This window comes from Ailuropoda melanoleuca, chromosome 1 (genome assembly GCF_002007445.2).
Source record: "Ailuropoda melanoleuca isolate Jingjing chromosome 1, ASM200744v2, whole genome shotgun sequence".
In the NCBI taxonomy this organism is placed as follows: Eukaryota; Metazoa; Chordata; class Mammalia; order Carnivora; family Ursidae; genus Ailuropoda; species Ailuropoda melanoleuca.
In genome coordinates this window covers 165,156,266-165,181,006 of record NC_048218.1, presented here as the reverse complement: position 1 = coordinate 165,181,006, position 24,741 = coordinate 165,156,266, and the positions used below count along the sequence as shown (strand labels likewise).

At 45.2% G+C, this 24,741-nt stretch overlaps 1 protein-coding gene across 1 annotated transcript in view; it reads left to right on the top strand.

Moving 5' to 3' along the window:
* The window catches only part of JAZF1 (JAZF zinc finger 1), a 213,089-nt gene that overhangs the window by 166,012 nt on the left and 22,336 nt on the right, over positions 1-24,741 (top strand). The window lies entirely within an intron of this gene.

The following is a 24,741-nucleotide window of genomic DNA, read 5'->3' as shown; positions in this document are numbered from 1 at the left end:
TTCGCAAACCGCCCTTTTACACGGAGGCCGAGCAGCCCCGAGTGCACCCTGGGCCCTGAGATGAGCACGCACAGCCCCTTCTCCCCAGTTCAGAGAGCCAGGAAGTCGTTGCTCCTCTATGGGCAGGAACGAGTGAGAACAGTCAGAAGAGCCTGGAAAGATCCCTCCTCTTCTTTTTCCCATCCGAGAAATAGGGTCTATGGTTCCCTGCCCCCCAGTCGGAGTTTAGACGGGCAGTAAATATATAGAACCTTGTAACCATGACAAGTGCTATATAGAACTCAGTGATCTGAGAGCATCTAGGCAAACTTTCAGGGAAGGCTTTCCCTGAAAGATAAGTAGGACTCAAGTAGGCCAAGAGGGAAAGGAGGGCTGTCCCGCCAGGGAACATTTTGCAGAAGCTCTCTGAGAAGGATCCTGGCAGGTCCCAGGTCCTGAAAGAGGCCAGCTGACCAGTGTGAGGTGAGGCCAGGGCATTCGGCAGGGACCAGGGTACTGTGGGTTGATCCTGAGACCAAAGAAAAGCCACGCTAGAATCACACCATCATCTCTGTAGCATCATCCCCTCGACTGTGGCTAAAAAAGTGGATTTTCTCTGACAGTTTGCAGATCTCTCTTTCAGCCATCTCCCATCAAGGGAGGTGACTACAGTAGTATTTCTCAAAATGTGTTTCAGAATATTTACTTCACCAAATAGCAGTTGGAGGGAAAGGGATTTCCTGGATGGGGGAGGTGATGGGTTAGACCAAAGTACACTGATTTCTTTAATGCAGGGCTTTAATATATATTGTTGAACTCCAAGGAAAGGATTTAGTAAGTTTTGCAAACTTAGTTGACTCTATTATAGGGCCTCCTTTCTAAGGGCAGTTTGGGGGACTCATGGCTGATAGAAACCTGTGTTTTGTCACGATTAGGCATTTCGAAGATAGGACAGGTGTGCGAGACTGACTGATGAGAGTTGCTCTCTGTACTTCTCCCTTTAGACATCACTAATAATACCCATTATACAGGTTCTTGTGTGAGTTAATATGAGAGCATGTGTATACACCCAGCATTCAATAAATGTTCATCTCCGTGCTCTGGAGTTTTCAGCTAGTTGCTTCAGGAGCAGAATCGGCATCGTTCTCTTGTAGAGGATTAATTGGCTCATTTGTGTTGGGCATTTGTCCATTCCTTTAGATGGACCACCGTATTTCCCTTTTATTCTGTGGAGATTTACTTTCCAGGATCATCATGTAATATTTGCTGTGTAAATCTAGGGAAAGCTATGAGAACGTAGTGTAACTCTGCGATCCTCTTTTCTGGGTATTTCCATGAATATTTATTCATACATAATATGAGTTATGGGGGAAGTTTTGTACCGGAGAGTGTTTTATACCTGACTTAATATGGACTGACTTGTGGCCAACACCAGATAACCATGACTGCCCCAATTAGGAACGGGTGCCATGGAACCCCATGAAAATAGACAGTTTAAAAGTGAGAGTTTATTATTTTTCATGTAAGAATGTTTGGAAGAAATGGAATCATTTCCTTTCCTTCAGACATAAAGAAATCTTTCTGACACCTTGCCTATTTTAACAATTTCCCACTGAGAGAATTAATTTATGTTGTGGTAAAGATGTATCATTTTCAGTCTGTCAGGATCATTGGTAACTTACTTGCTGCTCGAAGAACGTTCCATGTAAACATCAAAAATTAGGGGAAATGGTTGCTTAAACCCCTACCCTGTACAATTTTGATTGTGTACATTTTTCAGTGTTTGAAATGTTATTTTACCTGTAGTTAGAGAGATCAGCTTATTTTGCCTGACTAATGTGGTTTCGTTCACTTTCATTGCCAAGTTATAAATAATATTCCAAGTTTCTACCTCCTAAATTCACTCTTCCAAGTTCCACATTTAAGGTGTATTCCAGGTCCAGAAGTAATAGTCCATTTGTAGAAAGTCTTATTTATAAAATGGTCATTAAAATACACTGTCTTGACTGAATGAGAGCTCAGCTTCATCCTGGAGTTTCAAGTATTTCTCAGGTATTCTTGGACCTAATATTTATTTTGCAATTTCTAAATCCTGGGAGAATCTTCTTACCTCATCTTTTTCATATTCTATCCTAAGTTGTTTTGTTATTTCGAATATATATATGTAGGTGTATGTGTATATAAAAGAAAGTATTCACTTAAGGAAAGTTAGAATGGTTTAAATCGTGTGTTAGCAAACCTTTTCTGTAAAGGACCAAATAGCAAATATTTTGTGCTTTCTAGGCCCTGTGGTCTCTGTTCCAGCGACTCAGTCCTGCCTTGTGGTATGACAGCAGCCGTAGAACTCTGTAAATGAATGGGCGTGGTATGTGCCTTCAAAACTAGAAGTTTTTGTAAAACTTTATAAAAACAGGCCAGTTTTGGCTCACAGGCCATAGTCTGCCAACCCCTGGTTTGAATCATAAAGATACGTAATTTAAAGATCAGCTTCATTAAATTCCCTGCAAATAAAGTGTCTAAAGAATTCATACCCATCTCCTTAGAAGTAATAACATCTAGAGTAAAATAACTAAGGGGGAAAGATGACTAACATTTGTAGAGTGTTTATTATATGCTTACTGTATACTTGATGTACAATGTTTTTAATCCCAATACCAGCTCCACTGAGACCACATTATTATTCCCATATGCAGATTAAAGAAATAGAGGCTTTAATAAGGTTAACTTCACAAAGCCCCACGTCTGTCTATTCAAAACATGTGGCCTTCCCAGTGTATTTGGACTTTCCACATTAAGACCTTTTAGGAAACTCTCATTAGACCTTCAGCCATCTAGCTGCTCCAGTTACCAACTTGACAGCTCCAAACCGAAAATACAACAGAATGTTAAGGTAACTGGAACTGTGGTTCACTTTCATTCACAGAACTCCCACTCTACCATTCAAATACCATATCAGAAATAGAGAACTGACTACTTTGGTTTAGCCGGGGTTTTCTTTAAGGATGAGCTGGAGCTGACTCCAGAGAGCCAGTTGTTAAATATTCAGGTTTGCAAACCGGTTGTTAGAAGGATTATCTTGAAATTGGCCATGGTGGGAGTATTTCCACCAATTAAATTGGCAGATGCTACCTGTACCCCTCCCACCCCACCTGCCGCCTCTTCACCATGATACCAGCAGTTTTTCCTCTCACTAGGTATCAGATTAATCTTCCTTTGTCATTCAAGGGATCATAGTCCTAATTGTGTCTGTGAATAACCCTAAAGCAAACCTCAGTCACCGATAAGTTACGGCCATTTCAGACAGGGGATTGCTTTGCAGTCATCCACAGCAGTGTTTTGGTGACTGTGTAATGACACAGGTTTTCACATTATTGGGTTACAAAACCACATGTGCAGCATGATCCCAATTTTTATTTTTTACTCCAAAAAAGTTAACTGTGGTTACCTTAATATGGTCACCTTTCTCTTTTTTCCCATTTACTCAGATGAGTCTGTTTTACTTTTATAACTACAACTTTTTAGTGCATATAATGGGAAGATCTAGACAGGATTACTGATGGCCTCCTACCCTCCAAAAAAGGGTTTAATGAACTTATTTTGTTTCAAAATAATTATCTTTTCTGGGAGGAGGAAGGAGGTCATCCTATAGGAAAGGTCTTGAGGTTAGCTTTGCAGATTGTATTAGTTATCAGTGCCTGTAAATTACTTAAGAAAGTAATTTCTCTCCCCACCCTGACCTCCACCCCAATATTTGCTGCTGAATCTCTTAAAAGAGTGACTGTCCATCAGGCTGAAATCCAAATCACCTGGAAGATTTTTTTTTTTTTTAATTTTAAGTAAACTCTGCACCGTACGTGGGGCTCCAACTCATGACTCCGAGATCAAATGTGACCCCAAGATCAAGAGGGGCATGTTTTACGGACTGAGCCACCCGGGCACACACCCCTGCCCCTGGAACCTGGAGGGTTTGTTTGTTTCTTTGTTTTAAGATTTTATTTACTTGTTTGTTTGTTTGTCGGAGAGCACGGCAGGCAGAGGGAGACTCAGGATCCCCACTGAGCAAGAAGCCAAGTGTGGAATTTGATCCCAGGACTCTGGGATCATGACCTGAGCCAAAGGCAGATGCTTAACTGACTGAGCCACCCAGGCATCCCATAACCTAGAGGATTTTTAAGCCACCTTTTGCTTGGGTTCCATTCCTGAAACTGATTTAGCTGGGACCGGGGGAGGGCAGGGGGAGGTTGGGCCCTGGGAGTTTTTAAAAGCTCTCTCAAACTAGATAATTCTAACCTATAGCCCGAGTTGGGAAAGTGCTGTTTTAAAACACGATCAGTCTAGTTGTCATAGCCGTGTGTTTTCTTGCTTGGGTTAACATATTTCCACCTTGCGTGGAGAAAGGTTGCTGTAGTCTATTTGCTAGGACTCCAGAGATGGGTCCAAGGGACTGAACAGATGCTCGCTTATGTCTTAATGGAGAAGCCACAGAAAGAGTTGGCTGGATTTCTGGTTATAATAGCATTGCATAGTCTCTCCTGGAAAATACTTGTACGTATATTTTGGCCCACTCAGGGGGAGGGGGTGGATATTCAAATATTAAATCAGAGAAAGGCACCCAAGGAAATTAAACCAATTTTTTTTTGTTTTCTTGTTTAGGCTCCCTATAATGAGTGTGAAGTCATAGATAATATCTATTAATGCATAATCCAAGTTTTTATGTTGTGTTATTTCACTTCACATTTCTGTGTCTCCTGCTATTTGGCCTTACAGTAGACCCTTAACACTCCTTTGTGGCTTTTGCAATAAGTTGTTCGGGTTATAAGATTTTTAAATTTCCAGGAGTTACTGATCCACAACAGGTCTTTTAAAAAGTATTAATTTTTCTCTCAGGATGGAAATTACTCTGCAATAATGACTTCTACAACTGATAAAATTTTACTTGACATTTAGAAGCTATTTTAATGTGATTGAGTTGGACTCTCCCGACCCCTGCCATGCTTTTATTTTTAGAAAACAAAATAAACTTAAGTAGGCTTAATAGAAGCAGAGAATCTCAGAGAAAGAGAACTAAGGGTAGGTTTAAACTAACATACCTCCCCCTACCCACCCAAGGAGAGAAGTAATCCTATTCTGTTTCGTGGTGGAAAATGAGAAAAGCAAAGCAAAATATTTCAATGTGACTGAATTTTGTGGCATACTTATGAAATCCTGAAGCCATGGTTTGGTCTTTCTCACAGGTTCTGTCCTGAAGAGTTAAATATTTAGACTATGCCAAGGAAACATTCCCCAAAATCTTCTTACTTAAGGAAACGGCCTCTATTTACATTTCACAGAAAGGTGCCGTGTTGCTGGAGAATGACAAGATGTCTCTGTATTATCTGGCTTGCATTATGTTCAGGGTCACTAACACACCCTTTCCTGGCCCATGGGTTTTTTCGCTTGTTTGTTTATATACTAATTTGGTCTAATCATTGTTCTTTCATCATCTTTTTTGATTGACTCGTAAAACCTTTATCCTGCTTCCTGAGGCTCCTGCTCCAGTCCTGCGGCTCGTCCGCCTCCCCCCCACCCCACCCTCCTGCACCAGCTTACGTAGCTACTTGTTTTTCACCTCCTCTTGCCTCTCAACGTGTTGGTAGAGTAAGGATGGCAACGACAAAGTAATACTTCGATTATTTTTCCATAACTACACAACTTACAAGAAAGCTTCCTAAACAAAACTCTTTCTTGACTGGAAGAAAACAGTCAAATCAATGGTGATCTGTAATAATAATAGATTAGATCTTTACAGCACTCTATAGCGCTGGAAAGCATTCACATTCGCCATTATCAACCCCACTTTAAAGACAAAAGAAACTGAGTCTCACCTAAATGGTAACTTGCCCAAGTTCAAGTGGTTCTCAAATGGCACAGCCACTGTTTTCCACAGCACCGGAACTGGGCATCTTTTCATTTGACATGATTTACCGAGTATCTCTTTCGGTATTGGTACTGTGCCAGGTATTGTGGGTACAGAAAAGCATAAGGCGTAGCTCTTGTGGGTTAGAACTTGTAGGACAGACACGTAATGCACATGACATAAGCACAGATGGCCTAAATTATCAGCAGGGGTGATTAGTAAGACAAGAGAGCTACATACGGCGTCATTCCCTCTCTGCTGTTTTAGCGCAGTCACAAGCTGTATATTCACACCCATAAAATGTCTTAGATATTGTAAAGCAAACATAAATTCCAAAGGAGTTGGAATGAGGTGAGATCAGTGGGAAAGACCTGGGGCAGACAGTTTTCTACTCTATGATCATGACTGAATGTCAGCTTAGGGAATTAGTGATCAGACCTGGATATGTTAACAAAAGGTGTTAATGAATCTTGGGTTTTCTGGGTCACCTTTCAAAACTTTGGGAGTGTAGAAGTAAAGGGGTGAGAGCCCTTAAGCATTAGAGGGATCTGAATTCAAATATCGGTTCTGCTGCTGGAGAGAGAGTTGGCCTTAAATATTTCCAGGTCTCAGTTTCTTTTGCTACACGTGGGAGGCAATCCTACCTCATTGTGAAGATTAATGAAATAGAGGGACAGAAAGATCCCCTGGTGTTAATATGGTCTCTACTGAAACCAACAGCTCAGAAAGGACATTGGCTTTGGAAGGGCCCGACTCTGCAGGAGACACTGCAGGGGTAAAGAAGCCCGCTGTGTTCAGGAACTGTCGGCTGGGAATGGTGGGAACGGCTGATGCAGCCAGGCTAGTTAGGGCTTCTTGAAGTAGCTGAATAGCATATTCAAAACAAAGAAAACACTTTTTGCTCTTAACTGAATCCTGCCCTTTTGGGGAGACAGTATTTCACCAGCCCTGGCCAGGACCACTCGTGCATGTTTATTTTTGGTCTGCACTAACCTCAGAAAAGGCTGGTTCCAGGAATGTGCATTACAGGTGGTATTTGCTAATGACCTGCTCTGGGCAGAGGCACATTTTCTAAAAGAAGGTTGGCGGGGGAGGTCCTATCTGAAACAAAAAAGACACTATATGTCACTAATACGGGGATGTTTAAGATAACCGCTTTAAGACCAGGGATGGTAGAAATCAAGAGTTAGCCAGTTCAGATTTTTAGATCTTGTTTTGTTATTTTAGTAAACATAATAATAATAACTCTTTTAATTGTGGAAATTCAAAGCACCATGAAAATGGAATATTCAATGTTTCTAACAAACGCACACACTCCTATGAGCCCTGTCCCCCCTCTTGAGGAAGGAAATGGCCACCCAGGCCCAACCACCATCGCCATTGGAGGCATGGGCCACCCCTTTGCCCCACCCACTTTAAGCTTTTTACATTTTCAGGACCCTTTATGATGTGGCAGAACTAAACATTGCACTAATAAGATATAGCTAGGTCATAGGGCCACATTAAAGTCAGCTCAAGGTCTTCAGGACCAGGTGAATTTTGACTACAGCATTGTGGAAACTCCCTGCCCTCCTTTCTCTGAAGGGCAGAGAACATCCTCAGAGCTGCCCTGAGGAGGGGAGAGAGAGAGCTCGGATGTCACTGTTCTCCACCCCCCTGAGGACGGTGAGACCCCAGAGATCACATAGCTTCTTCAGGGCTCCAAAGCCAAAGTGAAGTTGGCCTGGCAATTCCACTCCAGGAATTTTACCCAAAGCTAGTGAAACCATGTCCATGAAAGACAAGTACAAGGATGCACGGAGAAGCTTTATTCGCAAATGATTAATTCACTTGTAGGTAAGTGGATGAACAAATCATGATCTGTCCATTCATTGGAATACAGATTTAGGAAGAAAAAGGAGCAAAGCAATGTTACCAAAAAAATGGATGAATCTCAAAAAAAAAAAAAAAAAGACACAAAAGAGTACTTAAAAAAAATTCAAGTACAGGCATACCGAATTTGTGGTGACAAATCAGAACAGTGATTGACTCAGGAATCCTGGAGGAGGGGTGTGTACACAAGAGAACTTTCTGGCGTGATACATTCCATATCTTGATTGAGATGTTGGTTACACAAAGGGATCCATTTGTTAGACTTATCAGTTAAACACTCGAGATCTGCGCATTGCACTTGGATGCACTTGCCTCGGTTAAAAAAGAATTGGTTGCCCAGGCAGAAATGAGAAACAGGAGCCCACACCTTCCACCCACTCCTGGAGCCAGCAAATAGCGTTTCCTCTGCTGTAAACAATCCATTTAAGAACAAAGGAAGTAAATACGTGAGGTAGGTCCTTTGAGTAGGAAAATCTCTGGAATTTCCTCTCCATTGAAGAGGGACAGTGAGTGAGTGGAATCCCTTATTCTCAGCTTTCTTAGAACCCTGAGGAATCGATAGCATGGTCAAAACAATTGTGATACATATTAAATGAAGAAATAAAGCAGGGAGAAAAGAGGAAGGAAAGAGAGAACAAGCAGAGCTAGTTGCCAAACACTTCATCTTAGGTCACAGTTAGAACTGGTTAATGACTAAAAGGATTCCTGATAGAAGGTTCTAGCATCTGGATCTTCCAATAGCCAGAATATTTTGCTTCCCATAAGATAAAGAGTGCTTCATTATGTTGAGAATTTTTCAGGGAAGGAAACTAAAGCGGCTCAGCTTTATTCTCTGAAACTCTAAATAAACCCAGTTTCTATCACGGGCAGTCACTCAAAAGCAGCTTATCCTTGGTTGTGATATTTGCAGTGACAGAGCTGTCTATAATTTACCTTCTAATGAAAATCTTTTTGAGGCCTACCACTTTAGCAATACCTTGTTTCACCATAATGTGCACTTAGTTATAAACCAAAATTTCATCTCTACTATTAACTGTGTTGTTTAATCAAACTCAAGAAAAATACTACGTCCACTGTTAAGAATTCCCACAAGAAACCTTAAAAGTCTTGACAGTCCCATTTCACCTCATGCTGGAAACAGTTCATGGCACGGCTTTGGCTCTCAGGCCACGTTGCTTTTTCTTTGTCCTGGCAGGGGTCTCTGCACTGGCCAAAAAAATATCAGGAGAGATCACAAGATAAAGTTATTTTAAAGGGTACACATGAAGGCTGTGCTGTGCTCTCCCGGGCCCCTTACCCCACCCCCAAAAACGAATGCGATCTCTTTAAGCCACGATCCAGAGCTCACTCGTATGCCAGCACCCATCAGTGCACACTTCTCAGTAATTTTCCTTTGAGCGTAAGTTCCAGAGCTGAAATAGCGCTAAAGAGAGCAATGGATTGTAAGCCTGGAAACCGGTGCAGATTCCACTGGAAACATGAATAAACAAACAGACATGTGGTGCTCCCGGACACCTCGACTTTGAAGGTGATGGGGATTTAACACCTGATGAATTTGTAGCCCGGCCAAATGTCTGTGTTTCCAAAGAAGGCTTTTCTTTTCCCTCCCATCTAAAATACAGCATATTAAAATCAGAGAGGCCCTTTCATCTTCATGGGTATCACGGCAGCAAACTTATTTTAATGTCTTTTCCATGTGGGTCTAGTTTTCGGAATAAAATGATCCCCAGGCGCATCCAGCTGCACAGCATTAAAGAATCTGCAGAAAAATGGGACAACGTTAAGCTAATTTGTTCCTGCGAAACAGACAATCAAGGTACAGAGAATCTCCCAGCTGCTATCCCAGGGCTTTGTGCAGACTTGGAGATGCACTAAAAAGAAAGTGGTATTTGACAGGAAGGGAGAAAGTTAGGCTTCCGGACCCTCTCTGGTGCCAGGGACGGAGAGGTTTCTAGTAGCTTGCTACCAAGCTTACATCGTTCCTCCTTAGAAAACTGGTTGCTGGTGTTAATTTATATCCATCAGACCAGCAATGAGTTGGCTTGATCTTACTGGATCGAAGACGTGTCTCACACTCCACTGGGCTCAGTAAGTTGGTTGCTTGTGTGTTTAACCCTAGCCAATTCAGGCTCTCTTCGGCATGGAAACACACATCAAAAATCATCCTCAACAAACTGGAGTGGGTTGGGGAACAAGTGTGTAGGAATTTGCAATTTAACTATGCCATGAGGTGCTGTGTTTTCCATGTAGGCACCCGGTTATTACTTTTTTTTCTCCTAAAGGCAAAAAAGGCAGCCAAGGTGTTCCCGGTGATTACAGGCCAAGAACAAGTCGCTCAGCGAAACTGTTTTTCCTCTCGTCAAATAATTTTGAATAAAGTAGATAAAGTAGCTAGACAACGCCTGCCAGCGTCCCCCAACTAAGATGTCTCTTTATAGCCTGGGTCCGGGGGGAGTTTTAGTTTTAAAATAGACACATTTTTCAGAATTGCCATAATAACAAGAAATGCCAAATAACAAGAAAAAACGTGTAAAGCAGGTTTCTCTCATAGCAAATAGTGGAGAAGGTGTATTCTGTGTGAGCTATCTCAAGCTCTCTGTAGGCTCTGTAACTGCATAGTTAAAATTCCAGTCACAAAGTTTGACTGGAAAACGATTGCATAGAACCTTAAATTCAGGGGTGGAAAGGACCTCAACATGCTTTTCCATTGGCTGCTGTGTTCCCGTTTCTGTCCACTAGGCCGAACCATACAGCGTTATTTAGGCTGAACTCCCATACACTCACAAACACGAGGACCAGTGCCAGGCACTCCATCTGAATGATGTTTTTGGGACACGGTCATGATGCTGTATCTTGAACAGGCCCCCATACCATCCTCTTAGATGACTACTTTCTAAAATTACATAAAGCTTGGGCTCCTGGGTGGCTCAGTCGGTTAAGCATCTGCTTTTGGCTCAGGTCATGATCCCAGGGTCCTGGGATGGAGCCCCACGTCGGTCTCCCTGTTCAGCAGGGAGCCTGCTTCTGCCTCTGCCCCTCACCCTTCTTGTGCTGTCTCACTCTCTCTCTGTCAAAGTCTTTTAAAAAATAAAATTACCTAAAGTTCTAGACCCTAATCATGTTGAAAGTCTCATCCCGTGAAAAAAGTCTCCCTAAAATTCAACTCAAGAAAGTTAATTTTGGCAGAGCTCTCAGATGCTGTGAACAGTATTTCACTGCCATTACAAGGAAACCATCTTTGAAAAAATTGTTTAATTAAAGCCAGTCGGTTTCAGTAATATATGTGTGTGATTTAGAATATGCTATGCTGTACCTAAAGGAAATTATTTTCTTAAGACTAACAAAGCTTGACAAATCATTAACTTTTAAAAGCATGAAATTAAAATGTTGCAGCTCAGTTGCGAGTGACCTGCCAGAGGGGCCTGGCCTGGAGTTGGTTGTGACAGTCTGGATGGGTTCCTCCCACCACCTGTGGACAGTGCACCACAGACTGGAGGGTTCGTTGGGTTGTCCCTTCCCTGCCCCCCGAAAATGAATAAGCCCCTTTTGGAGACAAAAACTGTAAAATTAAAATTATGAAGTAACTGCAAATATAAAAATTGGAATTTTAAAATTCTCTTCAGAAATAAATCCAAGGTTCTGGGCTAACTTCATAAGAAGCTTGCATTACAGAAGCGTGCGTACTCCATTGGTAATTAATACATGGTACTTGGCAAGTACACAGCAAATTAAATGTTTAGTAGAATCCAGTGAACATGTGTAAATAATCTATAAAGGCATGTTTCCTAAAATGAATCAGTCATAAATTTTCCAGAAAGGATTTCTTTTTTTCTCCTTTTTTTTTTTTTTTCCTTCTCCACAAAGATTTGTGTCCTGGCATCATCAGGAGAGGAAGGTTTGCCAGGACTCGAAAGCTCGTCCTTTGTCACGTGGGAGCCCTTGAGCTAAAGCTATCGATGTGGCACAGTGAGGAGATTCATCCCTTTAATTCTGTCAAGCAAGGAGGGCAAACTGGAAAATGAATTATGCTATATATAAATTTGAAAGGAGCTCCATGTTCACGGTAGCAGTGATTCGTAAAAATAGCATCTCTCCTCCTTCTTGAATTTCTGTTCACTTGGTCTGTATTTTCTATTATATGACTATATATTTTGGAAAGATGACAGGAGTCAAAAGTGAGTGGATATTTTCTCAGAACATTTTGCCTCTTTTGTCATCTTCCGGAAGATGGCAATTTATGGCTCCTTCAGAGCAATGTCAGGTTCTTGTCTAGAAAGCATTCTGAGTGGCCTGAATTTATTAACGTAATAAACCGTGTTGTTACTTAGGTGTCCAATTAATAGTTGTCGTTGATTCTTCTCACTGACAGAAGAAGATACGGAACAGAATCAGTTCTGCATGATGGTTCTTTACAGTCTTCTGTAGTAAACTGTCTTCCCTTGGGTTCGTGATGCTGGCCTTCTGGAACTATGTGGCTTGAAGTTAGTTCAGGTGACCCCAGCACGGTGTTACTACGTCTGAGGCCTTGGGCTTCATTCCCATGTGGGCCAGTTCACTGGACTGCATCCCGTGACCCCGAACCATGCCCCTAGTGCTAGCCGAATGTCAAACAGCAGGTAGTCAAGTCCCTTGAAGTCTCTCTGGAAAGAGACGGTGAAGCTATGATAAACACACGGGGACGGATCAGGGTCCCAGAGAGTTGCCTTCTCCTCTGGCTTTGCCCAGGCGGCTCGAGGTCTGTGAAAATACGATTATGCAGAAAACGATTCAAAGTGCCTGTCTCTGAAGTACTCCGAATGGCATCAGTTTAGCTGTGACATGTTCATCTTCTGGGTCTTTTGTGTTCAGTACCAGTGTCTTTGGAATATTCAAAAGAATGGGAGACTGACAAAGATGAGTTGGTAAAAGTAAATGTCCTACAATGGGGGAGGCCTCACACTGTTGATACTTGCTGCCGTGAAAAGGACAGATTCTATAGCTTGGGGGAAGGAACTCAGTTCCACTTCTTGCTCCCTTTAAAATGGTCAGAGGAGCGTGCAACTCTGGATCTCGGGATCTTGAGTACCAGCCCCATGTTGGGTGTAGAGATTACTTAAATAAAGAAACTTTAAAAAATAATAATAAAACGATGGTCAGAGATGGGAGAACAGCTCCATTCCCTCCTTCACCACATGGGAGAGAGTTCTTGGAAGAGAGTGGCAGATGGGTGATGCAGTGGTTTTATTACGTAAGTAGTCGTTCCTTAACACCGCTGAAATTAAGAGGTGCGCTTCTGCCCCAAACTCCTCCCGACTGAGGAAAGCAAAGGAGGCAGGCCAATGTGGCATAAAATAGCATCAGATATCGGCAGCCATCATCTTGGCTGTTGTAACTGTAAGCTATCACCAGCATGAAGAAAAGAGAAAAAATAGGGTGCTTCACACTCCATAAGTGCAAGCATTGTCTGGGGAAACTTAGTTTCATGCTTGAGTGTGTCGTGTTCTGTGTTGTAATATAAAATGTTATTTTTCACTGGATCATGGTCAGAAAATCTGAAGGAAAGTGTTACAGGCTCACACAAGCGGAGTGAGGGCCTCAAGCTCATGTCGCCAAATTGGGTGAAAGCCAAGTCCAAGCGTCCTGTTCCCACTCGTGTCCTTTCCATCTCCGTCGCACTCCAGCCCCTACGAAATATGAGTGTGTTTTCATAGCCAGTTGTGTTAGAGTTCTCCCCTCACAAGACCTCGTCAGACCGTAGCCATGCAGTTCCTTCTGGAGCTGCAGATCCCAGAACATTCCCAGACTCCCATCCCCAGAACAAACACAAGGTCCTTTACTAGAGTTTAGCCACAAAGAGGAAGAAGAACGCTTCTCCTCTATTTGCCTTTTTGGGGGGTGGGGTCTAGAAGTTTCTCTTTTGTTTGATCGGGAATAACTGAGCACTTAGCATGCAAGGTCATCACTGGGTCCGTCAGGATGAAGTCCTGGTGGGAAAAGGTACAGACTGTACCCTCAGCAGCTCCATGGGAAGGAGAGACGTGTCACAAAGAATAAAATGCCAGTGAGAGAACTGTACCCGTACCAGATGATAAGAGAGCCGGGCAGGGAGGGGCCCAGAGGGCAGAGAAGGCCCCTGTGCGGGGCGGGCGTGGTCTGGGAGGGCTTCGGGACAAGAGGGATGCTCTATCAGAACTTGTTTTGCATTTGGATATGACGCCCAGGAGTCCAGGCCTTGAGTTCCCTTTCCAAAGCCCATTTTTCCTCCCAGAGGGGTAGCTACCCAGAGTCCCCGAGCTTTCTAGACAGGTGCTTTCTCTTGGCTCGGTCCTGGGGTAGGTGAAAATGATTTCTTCCAAGTATCGCAGGGGCGCGCACAGCCACCCACCTCTATCAGTCCCGTAAAACTTGAGGTGAAAATAGTTGCGAGTTCCTCTGGGTTTTAGCACCACAGCTAAGGTATTTCAGGAAGCGTTTTTCCCCTATGCCCAGTCCAGACCACTGTATCTGTACACACTCTCTTCTAATGTCTAAGGATGCGGAGAAAGCTGAAACAACTTACGTAGAAAACATAAAGCAGAAGGAGGGTCAGCATTCCCCTGTTTCTCCAAGAAAGCCTGCCTCCTCGGTCCGAGTGAGGGGCAGCCTTCATTCTCCGTCCTCCCTTGTTACCTGGAGTTGCTTTTTCTCACTAGGGCTCTTTTCCCCTTTTCCTGTCCTTGTTTTGACAGGGAAGAAAATAAACGTAGTGGGTGATAAAACTGGGAGTACTGGCTTTCCAACCACAGCCTCTGCCAAAGGCCGGCGTCCTCTCAGTAGCCTGCCCTGCGGAATGGTAATTAGTAGTATGGGAATTTTTACAGTACCCTCCCCAAGGAGCAATTTCACCAAAGAGTAACCCTCTTGTCTAGACCGTACAAACCCATAAAGTCATCACTAGCTGAGATTTCCAAGCTACAAAGCAGCAGTAGAAAAGACTGCCTCTAGCCTTCAAGGGCTTTCAAGTATAGAGCGCCCATTGTGGGGACCCGCCATCCGCCCCAGTGCACGGACCCCTGTCCGGCAGGAGTCATGGAAACTCTCCCACTGACTCCATCAACCGAGAAAGACACCCAGCTCGCGATTTCTGCTTTATTGTCATCTACACAGCCTTGCCATCTCCTTGCATTTTAAACCTAGTACACTATCTGGGACTTTATTATTACAATTTATTTTTGAGAATGAGCCACTTGTGCCTTTTACCTTCTTGCTTGCCAAAGCTAATTATTAATTAGTGAGATAAAAGCAGTTTAATGCTTGACATTTTAAGAAACAAGGCTGGCAAAACTTACCCAGAGAGAGAGAAAGAAAAAGGGTTCAGACTTTTAATCCAGCGTTCCTTCCGCTGTAGGTACTTAGTGAAGTGCGGACAGTTATAAGGACAATAGTGTTAGTGACACTGGACAGTGGAAACGTGCCCCCTTGAAGGAGAAGGGCAGAAGGGGTAAGGGGTGTCCTGAGCTGCCCCTGAATAGAGTGGAATCAGATGATTCTTTTAAGAAATGTTTGTTTGTTCGTTTTTTAGGTAATCTCTACACCGAATGTGGGGCTCAAACTCATGACCCTAAGATCAAGAGTCACACGCTCTACGAAGCCAACCAGGCGCCCCAGAAATGCTGCTAAGACAGAGATCACCTAAGGAGGAAAACAAATCAGGAGATATGACTTACAGAATAAAATAGTTATGAAAACAGTTGAAGAAAGACCCTCTCGCCCCTACCCCAGCTTGGCAAGGGGCATTAGAGTTCACCTGCGCCCACCTGGAGCAATGAGAAGAATAATGTCAGGGGCGCCTGGGGGGCTCAGTCCGTTAAGCGTCTGACTTGATCTCAGCTCAGGGTTGTGAGTTCAGGCGCTGTGTTGAGCTCCATGCTGGGTGTGGAGTGTACTTAAAAAAAAAAAAAAAGGTAAGGCAATGGTAGTCACCGTGTGGGGACGCCTAGAATGTGCTGTGCCCTTTGCTCAGCACATTTTTCATGTCCCCATTTTATATTTGAATGGAAACTGAAAGGTCAGAGATGTTAAGTAACTTGCCCAAGGGCACACTGTCAGTAAGTTTGGGTCCCTGGATCTTAACCCGGGTCTGCCTTTCTCCATAGCACACTTCTGGCTGTTCTCCTCTGTGACCCCTAGAAATGTGAAATATGAAATGTGATTCACTTGTGTGCCCTTCAGGACTACTCAGTACATCCTCTTTCTCTAGGATGACTATTTTCCAGGAATAGCTAGGAGAGGTATTGTTAATACGCAGAACAAACATTTGACTGCCTGCTCTGCGTCAGGTGCGTGTGCCAAGATAAAAGCCGTAACCCCCATCCTCAAGTAGCCCAGAGACATGTGGGGAAGAGACAGGTGATGAAACCCACACAGGATGCTAAATTCCTCAATAGACACAAGCGTGGCGTGTGCATAGAAGGGAGGGACACCTAGCCTGGCCTTGGAGAGAGGAGTCACGGAAGACTTCTTGGAGGTTTTAAGAATCAGTACATCTTAGATGAAGAAAGAGTGTGTATTGTTCAGATGGGTAGGGAGGGAGGAAAAATGCCCAGTTGGCAAGAGTTGTCCCTTTTTTCGAAGTCTAATGGGAAGCCACTGGAGGATTTTACACAGGGGAATGTCATGGTTTGCCTTACATTTTTAAAAGAGGATTCTGACTGATGAATGACTGTTGGGGGACAGGCTAAGAATGGTGAAAGGGTGGTTGGTATTTATTGCAACCCTCCAGGAGAGGTGGCAGCGATAGGACCAGGGCCTAGGGTGGAGCTATGGAGGGACGTGGGGTGTTGGGAGGTAGAGCCTACAGGGGTTATGGGAGGGGACGGAGAGGGAAAGGCAGGAGTGACTCCTGGGCTCCTTGCCCGAGCAGCTGAGTAGGTGGTGGTGCCATTTCCTGGGCACGGTGGGGCAGGAACAGGTTTTCAGGGGCGATATACAGTCAAGGACTCTCTCTCAGAACCAAGACATGATCTTAAATCATTGACTACCTCTATCATAATAGACTGTATTTCAGTAGTTCCCCAATTTTTCCCGGTCTGGGAACATCCTAAAAATATGGATCCCTGGGATCTACTCTAAACTTAGTCAAATATGAGGGGGGAAGCCAGGAATTGGGAGCTTCTAGCAGTTTCCAGGTGATTCTAGCACCGCCAGCCCAGCATCAGGCCACGGACCTGGTTTGCGAACCACTGCTGTTTCATATTTGCCAAGGCCAGTCGTGATGACCCGAAGGCTGTTTGAGCAACATTCCTGCCCTGTCGTGCCACACCATCTCTCTCGTTTATTGTTGCCCGCTGAACCACTAGCAATTTTCCCAGATAAGTCATTCTAAAATTAAAGGAAAGGTTTGCTGACTGGCCTAACTCGGGCTGTGCTTCTTTGATGTTTTTCCCTAGCTGTCAGGGATATTTCTAATAAGCAGGGAACCTTGAAAGAATAGCCTTTTCCTAAATGACAGGAATGTTCCCACATGCTGATGTTTTTCACAAGGACCTAAGGCTCAGATGTCTGTCTGAATGATCTGACCCTCCTAAATCGGTGAATTGGTTCTGGAAATCCCATGAGCCTCAGCTTTCTTCCAAGATTTATGGCACTTCCCGCTCTTGTTGAAGCCAGGAATAACATCATAGCTCCCTCAGCACTTCTGGTTTTCGTTCCTGAGGGGGCGGCGAAGGAAGGGAGAGGTGTGTTGAACCAATACCACTTCGAAAGAAAACCATCTAGACTTCTTTTCCAAAACCTCAAAAAAAAAAAAAAAGCCTCATGTTCTGCTAAGAGTCTAACAGTTTTCTGCCCTCCAGTCTTCCCTCCCTGGGGATTTTCCCATCACCCTTACCCTGGCGGGTCCATGGTGTGCGAACAGGGCCGGAGCTGGCCGTAGCTCATGGGCACCTTCCAAGGTGAGGCCCTGTTTTAAGGTACTTACAGAACAATGTTAACTGATGGTTAGCAGTTAATTCCCTCTTGGACTGACCAAGAAGAAAAGGAACTAATGAAGACTACCCTTCTAGTTAGAACCCAGCCTGGCAAATCTGTTTAACCAAATTGCACATTTTATTGGTGAAAGCGAGGATCAGGGTTTGTAGCCCACACGATAATGGCATCAAAGTGTTTGCATCTCCCATAGCAGCATGGCAGACAAGAATCAGAAAATGTTCCACCAGCTCTCTAGAAGATCGACAACCAAGGAACTGGGTCTGATGGAAGACCTAGCTCTGAGTGCCGCAGGGAGGGGGCGAAAGATGAGAAAAGAATCCCTGCCCTCCAGGGGACCAGAATCTAGTTGCCGAGAAGACAAGGGTCTAAATCTCCTAGAAGACCCTGAACCTAAGAGCCTAAAATCAAGTGTAGTTGTCAAAGGAAGGAGCAGTCCCTTCTACTTGGGAGCAGTCCAATTAATACTTAATTCCCCGGGGAAAGGAGCATTCGAGAGAGGCCTTCGGGGATGAGGGCAGGTAAGGGTTATACGGCGGGGTGGGTGTTGTGTTATGGATTCCAAGCCCCAAACTTGCCAGATGGTGGTGTGGGGACCAGACGTAGTGTACACAAGTTTGGCTGGTGTGTTAGGTTTGCGACACGTACACGCAGAAACAACCGCCTACAATGCTAGGCTAGGGAATTTGTGTTTAATAGAGTTGGCAGCAGGGAGGCATTTGTAATAGGAGAGGTAACTAATGCAATCAAAGAAGAGCCATATTATGGGCCGCAGCTATTAGGGAGAACGTTTATGTGGCGGTGGAAGGAGGGCGGGTTGGAGGACGGGAGACTGAAGGCTACGGGTCTATCAGTTAGGAGGCTGGTTCAATAGCCACGGTGCACGTATGGGAGCAGATGGGATTTTCTTGATGAAATTTCTGCATGTTGAAGGGGAAATGACTTGATGTGGAAGGCTTTCCAGCGCCGTTCTGTGTAACACACGAATCCCTCCAAGTTGATAGAAACCTGCCCGGCTTGCTCAACATAAGTAAACCTCGTAGACATTGGAATGTTTATGTTCAGCCCAAAATGGCTCTGGTTTTTTTACACAGCTGTAAAGTGTATTTAACTCCCAAGTATAAAACACTTCTTGACTACTGTTTCATAGCTTCGTAAAACCAGCCTCAATGTGAGGTGCGTTCTGTTGTCATCCCCTATCTTTCTACGCAAATCTGTTTCCTGATATTGTTTTTCCAACGGAAAAAAATGCAGCCCAGCGTAAACTACCTTTTTTACAAGCAGCTGTAAGAAGAAAGCCCCAAAGACAATAAGGAGCCTCTGCATTTATATTTTTAACCCAAGATTACAGATCTAACTAGCAGGGAAGCAAAATCGCTTTAATTATGAATGTTTTTCATTGTGGTTGTGAGTGTAAGTCAGTAACAGATGTTCATTTTCCCCCAGCTCAACTGTTTTTAATTCTTTCTTGAACACAGAGAGAGAAATCTTTAAACGTTTGCCAAAGTTCAATTAACATCCCTGGCTAAAGGTGGAAAATGCCCTACTTTGTTTTTTCTCAGCCGTATACCTGCGTTGGCCGCCTGTGCCACGGAGCACTGGGGAAAGGTTCCAGCCGGTACAGGTTTTATTACTGCAAAGTTAATTTGCAGAATAAGCCTTTGGCGGGAGGGGTCTGTTGGACTTTTTATATATTTATTTATTTACTCTTTTTCAGTTATAAATAAAATTACACTGTAAAACCTTGCAGCTTAATTGCAGGAAACCCGGTGCTTTTTTTTGGTTGTTGTTCTGCAAGTGGTTAATAGCTCGTGTTTTGTTTATACGAAGCTGTAGAAATCTTGTGTAAGAATATGTTTACAGCCGAGGCTGTGTGACTCGGTTTATCATGTTTTTCCTGTGCTCTGTGGAACAGACCTGGCTGTTCATTATTGAAAGGCCTTCTTCTGTTGGAGAGTGGGGTTTGGGGGCGTGGGGGGGGCATTCATGTAAGAATGCAGAATGGCCGCCTGAGACCCCGGGCACTTGAGCTATAAAGCCACAACAGCTCCTTGTGTGATGACATGACAGCAGTTTGCTTTTGCACCTTGGAAGTAGCTCCGTGGAATTTTCTGGAGTACCGCAGAACAAGGCACAGGTGATAGATAGCCCCAGGCGACTTCTCTCCCCACCTCTGATCCCAAGACAGTCCGCTGAGATAGAACCACGCTCATAATTGCAGACCACTCCCAAAAGATTGCGGCCACCGTAAAATTTATATTTGGGGGTTGGCTTTCTGACCTTTGACTTTTCAGAAAAACAGAGCCATAGAAAACATTTCTCAGGGATGGCAAAACTTGAAAATGATGCCCCTGAAATAGTCTGAAATTTACAGATGCCTACTGTGCAAGTTGCTTGGGCTTTGATGGTCCTGCCCATTCCAGAGGTTTCCTTGTGTCTCCCCAAAGGTTTGCTGAATATCTGTTCATTAATCCTCATTTAGGCAACTGGAAAATACTTTCTTTTTGGTCTAGGACACACAAATTATCCCTTTAGGAAATCTGTGGATGACATACGACTTACAGGGCTTGCAAAGGGTCATTGGCTTTGTCTTTGGATAAAGTGCATTCTCCTTACAGAGCAAAACAACGCAGGGGAGGAAATAGTAGACCCACGCTGTAAAATGGGAGGTTGGCTAAGGGTTGTAATAATCGAATTACAAATATCACGACCCCTTTGGCACGCAGGACTGACTTTGCTTCTTCAAGGTCGACCTTTATGCCTCTGGGCCAGGACTGATTTGAAAAATGGACCATTTGGATTTAGTGCTGGCCACAAATCAAACATAGTGGAGGAGAAGGATGGGGCAGTAAAGTTACTCAGTGATGTGAGAACTTAGAATTAAGAATTCTCACCTTCATTTTCCCCTCAGGACTGAGTTTCTACCTTGACAGTAGAGTAACAGTTAGAGAAGGGTTTAAACCCTTTATCCCGTATCTGTTCGTGAAGCTGCCTCGGTGTACCTGGAGCGTGGCTGGAGGATACCCAGACTCCGTCAAAACTACCTGGGAGGCATTGCTAACTGCCTGTAGTTTTGAAAAGAACTTACTCTCTCAACATCTCCTTCTGAAAAGTAAATAGCTTGTTTGGGTAGACACAGTATTGGAGGACTGAGTGTGTTTATTGAACAAACTTCTGAGAATAAGTTTGAAACAGCTTTTAATGCACAGGCCCTGTGAAGTGAGGGAGGGCTCTATCACCTGGCTTGCAAAGGCTGGATTTCCCATTTATTTGACCCACAAGGCCACTGACAAGACCTTAGCGGCGGGGGCAGGGGATACCCAGACCTGGGTGCCAAACTGCCACCCCTACCTGGACTTTGCCTGAGTATGTGACCCGGGGACAGGTTAGCTCCCCACGCATTGGCATAGTTCTCTGTCGGAGGGGAGGTTGGCACCGAATGTCTGAGGTCCTTTCCAGACTTGAAATGTTACCATTTTATGACTCAGTGATGACATTCTATAAAGGTCAAGCTTGGGCATTTTGAAATCAGTCAGAAAGTATATATTGATGGTGTACTCAGGACTTGTAGAGGAGAAGATAAAACTGAGTCCAGGCTCTCCTAGAACCGAAAACAGCTGAAAGACCTCCATGAGAGCGGCAGGTAGAGGCTGGAGTAGAGACAGAAGAGCAGGAGACGAGGGAGGCCGGAGGGTCAGAGTAGTGAAAACAGCTCCTGTAAGGTCCCAGAGAAGAGGAGCTAATTGGGGCAGGGGTGCTTTTTTTTTTTTTATTATTTTATTACTTTATTTTTAATTTTTTTAAGTAGGCTCCAATGTGGGGCTTGAACTCACAACCCTGAGATCAAGACCTGAGCTGAGGTCAAGAGTCGGACACCCACCCAACAAAGCCACCCAGGTGTGGGGCGGGGGTGCTTTTTAAATGAGATTAGAGAGGTGAGGCCAATTTGTGGAGAGTCTAGGAAAAGGAGACACAGACATTCAAATTTTTTCCTTTATTTTGCACCGAGAGTCAGATCTTGGTAGAAATGGCATGTCCTGTCTCTAAAAGAGAAGAAAATGGCAAAAGGACCATGACATGGTGGTCTTTTGTCACTGTGCTTCTATTTTTGTTTTTTATGGACAAAGCCTACTTCCTAGCACTTGTTAAAGATGGTGGGCAGGGCGTCTTCCCGGCCTGCCCGCTCCCAGATAGGATTCTGGAAAACAGGCCAGAAAGCAGCCCATCCGTTCTCCTGTGGGATTATTACACAAGGAAGTGACCCAAACAGAAGCCCCTTAGTAGGTTTGATAATGTGTCTTGGAAGCGGGGAGGAGGGGAGGGGCAGGGCTGGCACCGTCAAGACACAGACGTCTAAAACCTCAGAAATAACTGGTTGGGCCTCATCTACGACACAAATTCCCCCTCCAGACTGGCCACAGGCAGCCCAAGTGGAGCAGAACGTAAGCATAGTGATTTTGGAGTCAGACTTGTCAGTATATCCTCCCTCACATATCCATGTGAGCGGTTGGGCAGAATGACGGGTCTTTCCTTATTTCTGTTGCCGCTTCTGGGGACCGATAGGTGTGGCTTATCAGACTCACCACCGTTCCTCTTTCCAGCCTTCAGTAGATGTCTCATCATAAACCCTTAGTCTTGTTCCTGAACCATGGGAAAGCCTCTTGTTTATCACCGTGTGGCATTTATATGACATCGTTCTGTTAGACGTGACTTAGTATAAACACACTGAGAAGAGTCAGCCTGCTATTCCAGATTTCCAGTCTCATGATGCCTGTGTCCAGAGAGACCAGAAGCTGAAGAGGGCACGAGGACAAGAGTCCACTTCTCTCTGTTCTGGGGAAGAAAGAAGGACCTCATGTTCTCAGTGCATGTGACCGTCAACCCTGTTCTCTGCCAGGCTCTGGGAAAAGCCTCTTCTGTGTACTGACATGGTCCTTACTGGCGGTCAGAGACACACTGCTGCAGCTCTCCGTTTCCAGGGGGGGAGCTGGGGCTTGGACGAAGCGAGGCAGTTGCCTGAGATCCCCCAAATCAACTGTGTCAACTTAGAGAAGAATGGAGTCTTCTGGGGAAGTAGCATCATGTCTTCGTCTCATGACACATGTCCTATGTCAGGGGAGTTGAGAGAGTCAGGCCAGAGTGAGCCATTCCGAGTTCTGGTCCAGGGTGGAAGTCGAGGAACGCTCAGGGTGGATGAATCTTGAGGTGGTGGCCAGGGGGGCAGAGTTGTCAAAGCAGGCTCCGGCTTAGGGAAGACACCAGCAGGCCAGGGCAAGCCAAGAGGGGGAAGCAAGAGCTCGGGAGCCAGCCCAGCCTGGGGCAGGGGAGCCAAGCGAGGGGGCAGGAACCAGCCACGGCCATGTGAGCACCAGTGGGTGACTTTGTAGACCTCTGTAGCTCCTGGGGTCTGTCCCTGACCCTAAGTCTTAAAAAACAACTGAGCCACAGCCATCATCTGAGTTTTCAGTTTCTGAAATCACCTGTCCACGCAGCCAGTGAAAATGCTAACGACAGGTAGTGCTAAGTGGCAGGTATGTACGTATGTGTGTACGTATCAGCTCATCTAATGCTCTGCTGTGGGTTCTGTGGCAAAGAGGACTTGAGTGAGTTGCCCAAGGTCACCGAGGGAGTCGGTGAAGGAGCCAGCATTGGGACCCGCACTGTCAGGCTCCAAAGTGTCCTTTTGTGACCGTGTGAGATATTGCCGGAAAAAATAGAAATAAAAGAGAAAGCGCCGCCGGGGTCACTGGAAATTCACACTAAGACCTGGGCCTTCGAGAACCTGCCACCCCCTGGGGTGGGGAGCTGCTTGGTAACTGAGCACGTAGGGAGGGGCTGGTGCTGGGAGCAGGGAGAGCCTTGCCTGCGGCCACTCGAGCCTTTCTCATCACTCCTGGTGTGTAGGAAGTCTGACTCCCTTCTACGACTTGTTTCAAACGATCTCTTTAACTGGGAATTCTTGCCCCTGCAGTTTCCCCCCATCGCTTTAGTCAGGGTTCGTCACATGTGTGCCGCTGCCCGGACTTCACCGCAGCCCCGAGGAGCGCGGCGCTGGCCCGAGACGCGTGGGATGTGAACCCGACGTCCCCAGTGCTTTCTGGAAGCTGCCCCGTTATGAAGCCAAATAGCCTTTTTAAAAATGAGAAGTACTCTCATAAAACTCGTTTTTCAAGCAGCCCAGGCTGTCGCCACATGGGACGAAGTGTGAAACTCAGCTTTTATGGGAGATGGCTGAGATGTGTGCGAACTTTCAGTGACTCTCCTGACACGGCTCCCCAGAGAAGCAGCGTCTTTTCTGCTGTGGTGCATGTTCGTGTCCTGCCGCATTTGGGAAGAGACTGTTCCTCCGACGCTCGAGTCGCTGGCACTTGCCGGCGGACCCTCGTCCATTCTCAGCTTGACGATGGCAGCGTCACTCCCAGTATCCACCATCCTCTCCCGCCCTCACTCCTCTCAGAGCTTTCCCCCCCACACAGAGCCGTGCACCCTGTCTGGAGGTGTGCACTCTAAACACAGCACATTGTGTTTCCGAGATCGGAGGGGAGACGCGCCGGCAAGAGCCCGCTCCGGCAGGGGCCTCAGTGCTCACTGCACGGGAGGCTGCGCCTGCGTCACGACCAGCTCCTCGCTCCCGTTGTCTTCAGAGTTCATCGTTTCTTTTGTTTTTTAAGGTTTTATTTATTTGAGGCAGAGAAGCGTGAGAGAGCAAGAGTGAACACAAGCAGGGGTGAGGGGCAGAGGGAGAAACAGGCTCCCGCTGAGCAGGGAGCCCGCCATGGGACTCGGTCCCAGGACCCTGAGATCATGGCCTGAGCCGAAGGCAGATGCTTAACTGACTGAGCCACCCAGGCGCCCCTCAGAGTTGATGTTTTGAAAAGCAGGCCATTCCCGCGGCACAGGAGTCCACAGTGTGGTAGTGAACCTTCAGGGTGCCCGCATCCTCAGTGCACACCTCCAGGCAGAGAGACTTTGTCTTTTTCATCCCCGGGGCTCCAGTGTGATGAATGAACTAACAAAAACCAGTTCCGCAGTACAATCCTAAATCAACA